Genomic DNA, 14,198 nt, shown 5'->3' on the forward strand with positions numbered 1-14,198 from the left:
GACATCTCCCTTCATTTCAATTAGTTTAGCCTTCATATGTTCCTCTAATTTGTGACTATAATCCACCAGTTCTCTGAGCATCCTGATAAAGTGTCTTGAACTGTGCTTCTGAGAGGCTGGCAATCTCTCGGTGGATTAGAGTTATCGGCTCTGGGACTTTGAGTTCTTCTTGTGCCATCTTTTGGGCTGTTTGTGACTGTTGTGTATCAGGATCAGAGCCCTAGGTGTTCACCAGAGCAGGTCAACTCAGTCGCTGGGTCGTGACGCTGTATGTGGGGGCAGGGTCAAAGAGGAGCAATGGCGTCCCGTCTGCCGCCCCCTCCTTGGCCCCCACAGGTGCGGCAGCTGCCACCATCACCGGGGCCCGCACGTTTCATCCCACTGCACACGAGTGTGCCACCACCGTCAGCCCTCGCCCCCTGGGGCCTGTGTGGTCCGTCTCACTGTGCTCGAATGTGCGACCACGGTCAGTCTGCCCCACACCATGACTGGGTCCGGGCCACTTGCGCGCCTGGGTCTGGGGATCTTTCCTGCCCCGACCCTGCTCCGCTGCTGGGTCCGCCCCTTTTACCGTCCTGGTTGTACGGTTAGTTGTTGTTGGACTTCCGTATAATTCAATTTTCTGTTCTTTGGCTGTGTCTTTGTTCTCCAAACCTTTGTTGTAGTCAAACTTGGTTGTGGGAGAAGGCATAGTGTTTCCACCTATGCCTCCATCTTGGCAGAAGTCCTCTTGAGGCTTTATTTTCCATCACTGGGGCCCTGGGTTGCATGGTCTGTCTTGCTGCCCATTTTTGCCTGGTTTATCAGCCCTGGGCCACCTGCACTGCTGGTCTGGCAGCCACTGCCTTTTCCTTCTGCAATCCCTGCCAGCCACTGACTCTGCCCCTCTTACAGGTCTCGTTGAATGGTTTTCAGACTTCCGTACAGTTCAATTTTCTGTCTGTTCTGGTTGTGTTTTTGTTTCTAAATCTTTGTTGTCTTTAATTTTGGTTGTGTGAGGAGGCACAGTGTTTCCACCTACACATCCATTTTGATTGCTACATAATGGAATTCTATGCAGCAGAAAGAAAGAAGGAGCTCCTACCCTTTGCAACAGCATGGATGGAACTGGAAAGCATTACGCTAAGTGAAATAAGCCAGGTGGTGAAAGACAAATACCATATGATCTCACCTTTAACAGGAACCTAAACAACAAGACAAACAAGCAAGCAAAACATAACCAAAGACCCTGAAATAGATAACAGGCTGATGGGGACCAGAGTGGAGAGGGGAAGGAATTTCAGGGAGAAAGTGGAAGAAGTGTTTACAGGAACAAGTATAAAGGACACATGGACAAAAAACAAGGTGTGTGGGGGTGGGTAGAAATGGGAGGGAGGTGGAGAGGGTTAGGGGGGTTGGTTGCAATGGGAATAAAAGGCAGAAACTATACTTGAATGACAATTAAATTTTTTTTAAAATGTGGTCCAAAGAAACTTAATGGGGATACTTGAGTCCCTTTCAGGAGGCTGGTGATGTCAAAATTATTTTCATAATAAAAGTAAGACATTAATTGCCTTTTTATTGCATTAGCATTTGCATTGATGGTACAATTGCTGTCCTTTGGCATAAATAAAATAGCTGCACAAAGTTATTCTAGAAACCTGTTTTTGACTGCTATGTACTCACATTAAAAAAGAATAAAAGCCAGTTTCACTTAAGAATGTCTTCACCCTAGCCAGATAGTTCAGTTGGCTGGAATGTTGTTCCACACACCAAAGGGTTGCAGGGTTTGATTGCCAGCCAGGACACATACCTAGGTTTCAGATTCGATCCCTGTGACAGATCAGGGTGCATACAAGGGGCAAGGATCAATGCTTCGCTCTCACATTGATGTTTCTCTATCTCCCTTCCTCTCTCTCTAAAAATCAATAAACATATCCTTGGGTGGGGATTTTTTAAAAAAGAATGTCCATAATGAAGCAATAACCATTACTAATTTTATTAATCTCATCTCTTATGCACATAATTTTTTAATATTCTAGTTGATGAAATGGGAAGTACACATAAAGCACTCCTACTGGCTCAATTGTTGTCTCAAAGAAAAGCACTTTGGAAATTGAATTCTGAACCTAATTAGCCAATATTTCATGGAACAACATTTTTACTTGAATGGATGATTAGCAAACAAATGACAGCTATTCAGATTCAACCACTTGGCAAACATTTTCTTGACAATGAACAAGAGAAGCCTGTCACTTAAAGAAAAATTACTAATGGTATCTGTTGCCAGTGATAAAATTTGGGCATTCATTTGAAAATTGGGGTTTTGGAGAACCTGTATGGCCACTGTGAGCTTCACAGTTTCTAAATTCTTTTTTATTATTATTTTTTATTTTATTTATTTTTAAATATTTTCTATTGATTATGCTATTACAGTTTTCCCAATTTTTTCCCACCCCCCTCCACCCTGCCCCCCATCCCTCCAGCATTCCCCACCTCTTAGTTCACATCCATGGGTTGTACATATAAGTTTTTTGAGTCCTCTGTTTCCCATACCATTTTTATCTCTCCCCATCTACCTTATACCTACTAACCATGCTTCTTCTTCCCTGTACCTTTTCCCCACTATTCCTCCCTCCCCCCTCCCTACTGAAATTCCTCCATGTCTATTTCTCCAATTCTGTTCCTCTTCTGTTGTTTGCTTAGTTTTTGTTTTTGTTGTTTTCTTTTCTTTTAGGTTCATTTGTTGATAGTTGTGAGTTTGTTGTCATTTTACTGTTCATATTTTTTATCTTCTTTAATTTCTTAGATTAAGTCCCTTCAACATTTCATATAATAATGGCTTGGTGATGATGAACTCCTTTAATTTTACCTTATCTGGGAAACACTTTATCTGCCCTTCTATTCTAAATTAAAGCTTTGCTGGATAGAGTAATCTTGGATGTAGGTCCTTGCCTTTCATGACTTTGAAAAGTTCTTTCCAGCCCGCTCTTGCTTGCAAGGATTTTTTTTTTTTTTTTGAGAAATCAGCTGATAGTCTAATGGGAACTCTTTTGCCAGTAACTCTCTCCTTTCCTCTTGCTTCTTTTAGGATTCTGTCTTTATATTTAATCTTAAAGATGATGTGTCTTGGTGTCTTCTTCTTTGGGTCCAACCTCTTTGGGACTCTCTGGGCTTCCTGGACTTCCTGGAAGTCTGATTCTTTCACCAGATTGAGGAAGTTTTCCTTTGTTATTTGTTCAAATATGTTTTCAATTTCTTGATCTTGTTCTACTCTTTCTGGCACCCCTATAATTCAGATATTGGAATGTTTCAGGTGGTCCCAGAGGTTTGTAAGGATCTCTTCACCTTTTTGAATTCTTTTTTCTTCATTTTGTTCTGGATGGTTGTTTATTTTTTCCTTTTGTTCCAAATCATTGCTTTGAGCCCTAGTTTCCTTCCTGTCACTGTTGATTCTCTGAACATTCTGCTTTATTTCACTTTGGCTATCCTTAATTTTTTTTTGCATTTTTTGACTAAGCTCAATCAGATCTGTGAGCATTTTGATTACCAGGACTTTAAATTCTCTAGTAGGTAAGTTGGCAATCTCCTCCTTGCTTAGCTCTCTTTCTGAGGCTTTACTCTGTTCTTTCGTTTGGGCCATATTTCTTTGTCTTCATGCAGCTGATAGGTTGTAAGGGGGCAGGGCCTTAGGTATTCACCCTAGCAGGGCAACCCTCCTTGCTGCACTGCAGTGCTGCCTGTTGGGGAGGCACCTGAGAGGAAAGAGAACAGCTCACCTGCTCATCTCTAGTGTACTTTTCAATGGACTCTGGTGTGAGACTGGAACATTCTCCTATTGCTGCAACCACTGTAGCCCACAGCCATTTCTGAATCCCCTTAACTCAGCTCCTGCCTCACATCCTGCCAGCTCAGCAGCCAGCCTCACCCTCTAGGTCATCCACATCACTGCAGTTTTTCTGAGTCTGCTGCCTTACTGGTCCAGTCATTCTGGATGAGGTTTTTAAAATTCCTTTGTTGTTGGAGTTCCATGCAGTTTGATTTTCTAGTGCTTTTGGTTGTTTATTAATTTCAGATTGGTTGTTATCCTCCTTTTGGTTGTGTGAGGAAGCAAAGAAAGTGCTTTGGGTCTCTACCTATGTCTCCATCTTGGGCCAGAACTCTCTAAATTCTTAAAATATTTTTTCTGATGAGGTCAGTGATGATATTAATAAATGTGATGTTTTATATTTTATGAAAGGTATCAATGGTGAGAAGACCTGCATATTGCAGTGAACAATATTTTCCAAATAACTAATATCTGATAGCCCCCAAATCATCCATGGTGAAAGATGCACACATGTACAAGATAGGCCAATATTTTTAATGTAACAAATTATTAAGTTTTGTTGTTGTATAAAAAATAGCCATAGTTATGTAAAACATCTATTAAAATAATCTTCATTTTTTCACTAATATCTGAATAAGGCTGCATTGTTGGCATATAGGAGGTTTGTCCAGACAGAGTTTTATTCAAGATACAGGAAACACTGTACAGAGGACAATGATGCCTCACTCCCCTTCAAAGTAGGCACCTTGGGACCTCACAGTTTTCCCAGCATCTCTTCCACTTTCCAAAACACTCTGCAAAACTCTTTTTTTGAATCATGAATCACTATCAGCTACCCTATCATATTTTCCTGTATCTCACCAATGGTGTGAAATCTCTCCCCTTTCAAAAGTAATTTTAGTTTTGAGAAAAGCCAGAAGTTGCAGCATGCCAAATCTGCACTTCACGGGGCGAGGGGGTGAGTCACCTGGGTGATTTGATGTATTGCATAAGACGTGATGCATAAGAGGGCGCATTGTCATGATGAAGCTGACAATCACCAGTTACCCATAGCTGCAGCTGTTTTTGTCATATGGCACTGTTGGGAACCGCTCTGCCTGGTTTCAGGAGTTGTAACTACCCCCCCCCCCTCCCGCCATGGATAAGGCTGAATGAGAAACCTCTAGGCTGCAAGCCACTAAGGAGACAAAGCTTGTCTCTGGCAGCAATGCTGCTTCTGCTTTATCCCCTGCCCCCAACACTTGGTTGGTTAGTCAATGATGGGGTTAAGACCCCTCAGAGGGGGGCAACCTAAACCAATCAAGTGTTGAGAGGCCATCAAGGAAGAACTCGGGGGCTGCAACAAAGAGGGAGTGATAGACCCTTGCCCCCTGGCTATTTTGATATAGCTTGAGTCCCCATTTCCATCTGGAAGAAGCACTTCCTGGCTCTAATCCACTTAAGCCTAAAAACCTATGATGGGGAAGGCAGTGCAGCCCCTTGCCTGCTAGAGCAGGATCTGGGGTGATCAGCATAAGAAAGAATTTCTAAAGTCCTGTGAAGCCTGCTTTGCTAAGAGTGCTTTTATTCATATGATAAGGGTCCAAGCAGGAAATGAGTATGTCTCCCCAAGTTTTTGCAACCCCTTTACCTGACAGACACTGACTCAGATTAAGCCCTCAGATTTCTTTGAAATGTCATCTATTGTTTGAGCCTTTTCGTCTGACATTGATTGATGAGCTTTACTTGTATTCCTATGTATTACAACCTCATAAAAGCCATTGAAGAAGAGGTTCTTGGTCTTTTTCCTCTGAAGATCACATCTCGGTAGTTCCATTTTCATCTGTGGTGGATGGGGGACTTTGCAGGCAAAGTTGCCCCCACATTGCACCTCTCAACCAACAAAGAACATTGGTGTAGTACTCCTTATTAATTGTTTGGCCTGGAGGGATTTACTCATGGTGGACCACATCTTCCCAACCAAAAAACAGTTAATATGGTCTTGATCTTGCTATAACTTTGAAGCACCTTCTTTGGGTGTGGAGAACCAGGCAACTTCCATTGGGACAACTGGACCTTTGTTTCTGTATCATAGCTGTAGACTCAACATTCATCTCAGGATATGACCTTCTTGAGGAAACCTGGTTAATTGGTGGTTGTTTAAATCAAGTCATTAGCAACTGCAGCATAATGTTTCTTATACTTTGGCAGTAGAAGCTATGTAACAAATTTTGCCATGACATGTTTCATGCCAAGATCCTGCATCAAAATCTTGGACACAGGAGTTTTTGGAATCCCCAGATCAGGTTCTAGTTCTCTCACTGTCAGTCACCAATCTTTGTTGATTGTGGCCTGTACATGTTCAATATTCTTAGGTGTTTGGTTTATTGCCAGCCTTCCAGAATGTGGATCACTTTCAACAGATTCTCAACCATCTTTGAAGTGTTTGTGCCACTTTTTCATCTGCACAGTATTCATTGTATCATCCCTGAAAGCCTTGTCAGACACCAAATAGCTTCTGCAGAGAAATCTTCAAGCTTAATGCAAAATTAGATGCAGATTCATTGCTCTAGTCATTCAGTTGTTTTGAATTCTACGGCCATGCAGCACACATGCTCACTCAACAGTGTATTGCCCTAACTGACTAGTACAGTGAAGTCATGCATCATTGTACATGCATGCATGATTCCAGTCCACACTCCTTGGCTGCCAGGTTACGTGAATGGCACATAAACCATTCTCGTTATATTAACAATGGCTGGACAGACCTCTGTACATAAAACAAAACGACACATTCTGATAGATTAAATACAGAAGCAGATATGAGAATTGAGCTCTTTTTTCTTTTTTAAATTACATTTTATTGATTATGCTATTACAGTTGTCCCAATCTTTGCCATTTGCCCTCTCCATCCAGCCCCTCCCTACTTCCCCAGGCAATCCCGACACAATTGTCCACGTCCACAGGTCATGCATATTCTTTCTTGAGCTATTCTATTTCCTATGCCATACCTTACATCCCTACGACTATTCTGTAACTACCAATTTGCACTTATTAATCCCTTTACCTTTTTCACCCACCCCAATCTGGCAACCATCAAAGTGATTCTGTGATTCTGTGATCTATGATTCTGTTTCTGTTTTGCTCATTTGTTTGTTTTTTAGATTCAACTGTTGAAAGCTGTGTATTTACTGCCATTTTATTTTTCATATTTTTTATCTTCTTATTGAAGAAGACCTTTTAACATTTCATATATTATCAGTTTGGTGGTGATGAACTTCTTTAGTTTTTTATTGTCTGAGAAGCTCTTTATCTGTCCTTTATTCTAAAAGCTTTGCTGGGTAGAGTAATTTTGGTTGTAGGTCCTGGCTTTTCATCATTTTGAATATTTCTTGCCTTCCCTTCTAGCCTTCTTTGCAGAAATCGGCTAACAATGTTATGAGGGCACCCTTGTAGGTAACTAACTGCTTTTCTTTTCCTGCTTTTAAGATTCTATCTTTGTCTTTAACGTTTGTCATTTTAATTATAATATGTCTTCATATGGGTCTCTTTGGTTTCACCTTGTTTGGGACTCTCCATGCTCCCTGAACTTGTATGTCTATTTCCTTCACCAAGTTAAGGAAGTTTTCTGTCATTATTTCTTTCAAATAGGTTTCTAATTTCTTTCTGTCTCTCTTCTCCTTCTGGCATCACCATCATGTGAATGTTGGTATACTTGAAGTTGTCCCAGAGGCTTCTTACACTATCTTCATTTTTTTAATTCTTTTTTCTTCTTTTTGTTTTGATTGGTTGTTTTTTGCTTCCTTAAATTCAGATTCACTGATTTGATTCTTGGCTCCATTTACTCTACTGTTGATTCTGTGTAAATTGTTCTTTATTTTAATTAGTGTATCCTTTGTTTCTCACTGGATCTTTATTTATGCTGTTGAAGTTCTCACTAAATTTCTTGAGCATCCTTATAACCACTGTTTTGAACTCTGCATGTAGTAGCTTTCTTCTTTCCATTATGTTTAGTTCTTTTTCTGGAATTTTGTTCTGTTCTCTCATTTGGACCATGTTTCTTTGTGTTCTAATTTTGGCAGCCTCCCTCTGTTTTTATGTATTAGGCAGAGGTGCTATGTCTCCTAGCCTTGGTAGAGTGACTTAATATAGTAGGTGTCCTGTAGGGTCCAGCGGCATAGCCTCCCCTATTACCCAAGCTGGTCACTTGAGGAGCACTCACTGCATGGGCTGTGTATACCTTGCTCTTGTGGTTGAGCCTTGATTACTGTGGGCACATCCAAAGTTAGCCACTGCCTGTGTTGTATGGGGTCATACAGCCTAAGCTACAAAGTGATCTGCAAGTGGCTGCTACTTGGGCTGGGCTTGGAGGTGTCCAAGTGAAGCCAAGATGTGAACCAAGGCTGGCTGATGCTAGCAGGATGCTAACTAGCTGAAAGACTCTTCAAAGGCAGGGACTGGGTCTCATTCATGTTGTGTCTCCCAGATAGTGCAAGCGGGGCATGCATATGGGGCTTGGCACTTGATTGCTGAGCTGCACCCATGTTGCAGACCACATGAGCCTGGTTCTCAAGATTACTACTCTTCTGACAGGGTTGGTCAGGTCATTTGAATGCCCTCAACTGCAAAGAAACCCCATGCAACTGATGACTACATACAGAACACAGAAGAGCTTGGGGAGAATCAGAAATATGGAAAGAGCTTTCTGATGCTCACATATTCACAGGTGACTGACTATTCATCTGATCGGCAGAAAACCAAAAGTTTCCACTGAAGTCACCTCCCTCTCACTTTTTTGCCTCTCCAACTTTTTATGTAAGAAATACTTGAGATGGATAAGACACAAGTCAACTGTAAGAGCTATTAGCATCACAGGAAGACTTGGACTGCTTTGGTTTGTGTGTTGCATAGTATTCCACATGGAAAGTGGATTGACACCATTGTCAACCAGCTGTAAAGGAGTGGACCAGTCTTAAGAGGCAGAACAAATGTTCCTTTTGCTCTGGAAACTTTTCACAGAAAAGGAAAAGGAACATTTCACATTCCTTTAGTTTGGGCAATGGGGAATGAAGGTACAGACAGATGTCACAGTGGACAAGCACAAAGTCCAATCATATACTTTTAATGAATGTTTGCCATCTCTCAATAAAATTTTTTCCATCCTAAAAATAATAGATGTCTATTTGGAAGTAACAAGAAAAAAAAGGTATCTGTCTAATCACTGACTATCACTGTTTACAAGTTTATATATGTGTGTGTATGTACATACACACATTACATTTATTTTGCCTTTTGTAATTAGCATTATGCCATGGAAATGTTTCTATTTTATTTTTAACTTTTTATTTTAAAATAATTGAAGTTTCATAGAAAAGTGTAAAGAAAATATAGGGAGAGTCTTCCATATTTGTTGCCCAGTTTGCCTCCACAGTAACATCTTACATAACTACAGTGCACAATGGCAATCAGAAAACCAGCAGTGTTACAAGGTATGTGTGCACTTCTATGCAGTTTTATCCTATGTGTTTATCTGTGTAACTGTCATCACAATTGAGATACAGAAGTGTTCCATCACCACAAAACTCCTTCATACTTTCCTTTTGGAGTCACAGCCACCTCTCTGCTACCTCCTACCCCCATCCCCGCCATCCCTAATCTCTGAAAACCATTAATTTATTTTTTATTTCTAAAATTTTGTTATTTTCAAGAATGTTATATAAATGTAATCACAAGTATGTGAACTTTTGATATTGGCTTTATTTTTTCACCAAGTATAGTTCCCTTGAGATCCATCCAAGCTGATCCACCAAATAATAGTTCATTCATTTTTTTGAAGGGCATATCCTCACCTGAGGATATATTTATTGATTTTAGAGAGTGAGGAAGGGAGAGAAAGAGGGAGAAACATCAACATGACAAAAAAACATCAATTGGTTGCCTTCTGTATGTGCCCCCGCTAGGGATTGAACCTGAAACCTAGGTATGTGTCCTGATTGTGGATTGAACCCACAACCTTTTGGTGTATCAGAAATACTCCAAACAGCTAAGCCTCCAGCCAGGGCAGTTCATTCATTTTTAATTGCAGTCTATTAATTCATTTTTAATTTATTATATGGCAAATCATGTGTGGATGTGCCATATAATAAATATTAAATGGTTGATAAATAACATTTACAATACAATGACTGCATAATATTTTTGCTTAGCTATTCTCTTATTATTGGACATTTAGGTGTTGCTGATAAAAATAATTGCCATTGAATATTTCATCTAATAAGAGTTTTCTGGTTCTGATAGACTTTCAGAAGTGGAATTATTTAAACAAAATGTTAATGTTTTTCAGACTCTTAATGCATACTACCAAGTTATTTCTCTGAAAGGTGTACATATATAATCCCACCAGCCATTTAGAGACTACGATTAGAGGTTTTCCTAAACTAAAAAATCAAAAATAAATTTGTAACTTTCTGCAAAAGTCTATTCACTGTTTGTAGGAAAAGCTAATGAACCCTGTTAGGTCTGAAATGTACTTAAATTTATTATGTGTGATTTCAAGTTATCATGGTATTGTGCTATGGACCATGACCAACATGACTGGAGGCAAAACTTTATATACAGGCATGATATCATACATTGGTGGCCAGTGTTGGGAACTGCCCTTCCTGGCTTCAGAAGCTATGACCCCCCGTGGCTAAGGCTACGTAAGAGACCTTGGGACCCTAAGACACTAAGGGGACAAACCTTATCTCCCTGGCAGGGGTGCCACCTCTGCCCCCTTTTACTTCACTCTGCTTGGCCCTGGGTAGATGATTGGTGAGCTAATGACAGGTAAGATTCCTCAAGGAAGGAATGACCTAAGACAGGCAAGGTCATGAAGGAGCCTTCAGAGAGGGACTTGGGGGGGGGGCTATAGAAAAAAGGAGGTGATTGACCCTCACCCCTCAGCTTTGACATATCCTAAATCCTCATTCTGTTTGTAAAAAGTCTCCTAATCTCTTGACTGCCTTACTTTCCCTGCATGACTTAAGCCTGAAACAATGCCAGAGGGCAGTGAAGCCCTGGACAGGAATGGGCAGTTCCCTGGGGTGATCAGGCCTAAGAAAGAAGGCATAAAATCCTGTGAAACATGCTTTGCTAAGAATGTCCTCAATTTCCTGATAAGGGTCCAAGCATGAAATGAGTTTGTTTCCCAAGGTTTTATGGCCCTTTAGCTATCTGACCCCGACTCAAATAAACCCTCATAGTTCTTTGAATGTTATCTATTTTTTGATCATTACTGCCTGATAATAATGAATAAAGACCCTTCTTGAGGTAATGCTCCCAGAAAAGTCTGTCCAGGCAAGGGTTGGGGCACTCTCACTCAGAGACTGGCTATGCCATCTCTTTTTCTCCACAAGACTTCTTCAGTCTGTGTGAATTTATTCATTACATCCACAATATATGGACCCCACTGAATGGAGTCCACATGAGGCCAGTATACCTGTTCATACTTTAATCTGCCTTCTCTGGATTTTTGTTGCCTACTTCAGAAGGCTGATTCCTGGAACAAAAGAAGAAAAAAGTGTGGGCATCAAAAAAGTTCAGCCCTAGCTGGGTGGCTCAGTTGATTGGAGTGTTATCCCATACACCAAAAGTTTGTGGGTTTGATTCCCAGTTAGGGCACATACCTAGGTTGTGGGTTGGAGCCCCAGTTGGGCTGGTCAATGTTTCTCTTCTACATTGATGTATGTGTCTCTCTCTTCCCCTTCCTCTCTCAAATCAATAAAAGCATATCTTTAGGCAAGGATTTAAAAAAAGTAAATTCATATCTGAGAAGACAAGTGACTGACATGGATGTGTATACCACTGATGTGTTAAGTCCACCAATGCCAATAACTAACTGGGATTTTCATTTTTAGGATTGACCAACATTTTAAATTAAATCGACTATTTTGGGATTCTTCCTGCATAATGTTAATCAGCTAACATCATGAACTAAATACCCAAAGCACCTTATCCACATATACTAAAGTCTTTGAGATACATATCTTCTCATATTAAAAGTTGACAAATCTAGGCTAAGATGCTATTATCTTACCATCATGTGTTCAGTGTCATAAGCAGTCCTACCCTATCACAGGACATATTGATAGCTCTAGTCTAGGGAACTGCAATAAGCTCTGACCTGCCAGTTCCTGGAGTCAGCTTGGAAAAACTGACAGACTCTACAGACAACCATTATCCAGAGCTACAATTTGAGACAACCTGGCAAACTCAAGTCAGGGTCTCCAGCTAGTGGAGTTAAGAGGACCAAGGAACTGTTTGCAAAGGTAACAAGAAACCATTTATAACTACTGGAGTAGTTATGACTCCCTATGGGACTGAAAATTTAAAAACTTCTTTAGAATTAACATTACTATGTTATCTTACTTGCACCTATAGAAAAACCTTCATTCATTGATGTAATTGTTCCCCTTCCCTTTCTCATAAATAACCCTTGCCTTCTCTTCCTAATCAGAACACCATTTGGGTTTCTGACTGAATCAGTGCTTCCCCAATAGATGTTCTTTTGATTTCAAATAAATGCTGTTGCCTCTTACTTGGCCTTTTATTTGTAGGTTAACAAATGTAAGGACACAGAAGACGTGGGTGTGAACTACTAAGATATATGCTCAGGATACCTTAGGGCCTCTACTAGATTAAAGAGTGTCTCCCCAAAATTTATTAAAAATTCATTCATTTTTATTCTGTAATACCTGAGTCATCGCCTGTGGGAATTGGACCAGGCACTACAACACTCCAGAGCCTTCAACGTGCAACGAAGACCCAGAAATCAGTGTCCTAGGGCAGGCTAAGTAAAAAGTTGCACACCAATTTTGGAAATGAATATTTTTCTTTTTTATATAAAGATTTTATTTTTTTATTTTTAGAGAGAGGTGAACGGAAAGTGAAAAGGAGGGAAACAACAACATGTGGTTGCCTCTTGAGCACCCCATACTGGGGACCTGGCCTGCAACCCAGGCATGTACCCTGGCTGGGAACCAAACAAATGACCCTTTGGTTCATAGGCCCATGCTCAACCTACTGAGCTATACCAGCTGTGGCTAGAAATGAATATTTATTGAAACCATTCCCTTGAAATCTTGTTAAAATGACTGTCGTGAGCATATGCTCATGATATAGTCTTTCCTACAAATCAGCCTTTGGTCTCCACTCAGATTGTCTGATCCAGACCTTAAGAACCAAAAGCACAAAGCATACCTGTAGGACCACTACTCCTATAGGTGACACTATTACAGAATGGACACATAGTGGGGGACAAGATACTATTACCGAATGGACCCCCCTCTTCTAGGGTCCCCCTTTACTAAGTTCACCTTGTTCTCTGCCAGGGAAGTACGGCTCTCAATGTCAAAGGTTGGTGAAAAGGAAAGGAATTATTTATAAGTTAGGCTTAGAGTAATAACTTAATGTCTTCATTAAAATTCCAAAATCCCTTTAAACACCCACAAACATACAGTCCTTCCTTCCCCACTTTGCCCAGTTGGAGGTAATGTATCTCAGGAAAAGAAGTAGAAGTCTGTCACTCAAGTAGCTTCCAGTTCTTCCCAGTAATCTGTGCTCAGCTGGCAGGCCTCCCATGGTTCCTAGCACCACTGGCTGTGTCGCCAGGATCTCCAGTTCTTAATCCAAACCCGAGTGGCACCTTCTCATGGCCCAGCAGCAAGAGTCCTCTTACCCCTTTCCTTCCCACAACGTCTCTCCTGCATTCTTCCAAACTGCCAAGAGAGAGCTCTGCATCGCTGCTACATCTTGCTTTCTAGCTTCCTAAGCTGTGTGGCAAAGGGAGCCCTCAAACCATGTGGTTTCATCCAAAACCCTGTGTTTCCCCCAACCCCAAGACTGCATGGTTCTCCTGCATGGCTGCTGTGCCTGGGTTTAAATCCTGGCACGAATTTCCCTCTGCATCCCCATATCCAACTCCTACCACAATCAGCTACAGCTGCCAGCATTCCATATTTTCCCAGCTTTTCTGGGCTGCCATAGTAAGCTTGGGCAGGCATGGCCCATAGGGTGCAGCCAACGATCTCCAAGCTCTCAGGTAGGTGCTCTAATCAGGGGTAGCTGTCTCCCAGTTATGTTCTCTCCCTAGCTCAAAGCATGGCCACACCTACTCAACTTATCTTATGAAACCAAGCAAAAGTTTTAGATATGTTAAATGACCATTCTTGCAGTTATTTGCAAAACTGTTGATATGCAAAATAACTTTCAATGGCCTTATTCCATATGTCTCATCCTGAAGTTCAGACTTGTGGGGTTGAGGACCTTCTATATATTTTTTTAAAGATTGTATTTATTTATCTTAGAGGGGAAGGGAAGGAGAGAAGGAGAGAAGTATAAATGTATGGTTGCCCCTCATGAGTCCCCTGC

The sequence above is a fragment of the Sturnira hondurensis genome, unplaced genomic scaffold (assembly GCF_014824575.4).
Source record: "Sturnira hondurensis isolate 20B ecotype Veracruz unplaced genomic scaffold, ASM1482457v3 Scaffold0009664, whole genome shotgun sequence".
In the NCBI taxonomy this organism is placed as follows: Eukaryota; Metazoa; Chordata; class Mammalia; order Chiroptera; family Phyllostomidae; genus Sturnira; species Sturnira hondurensis.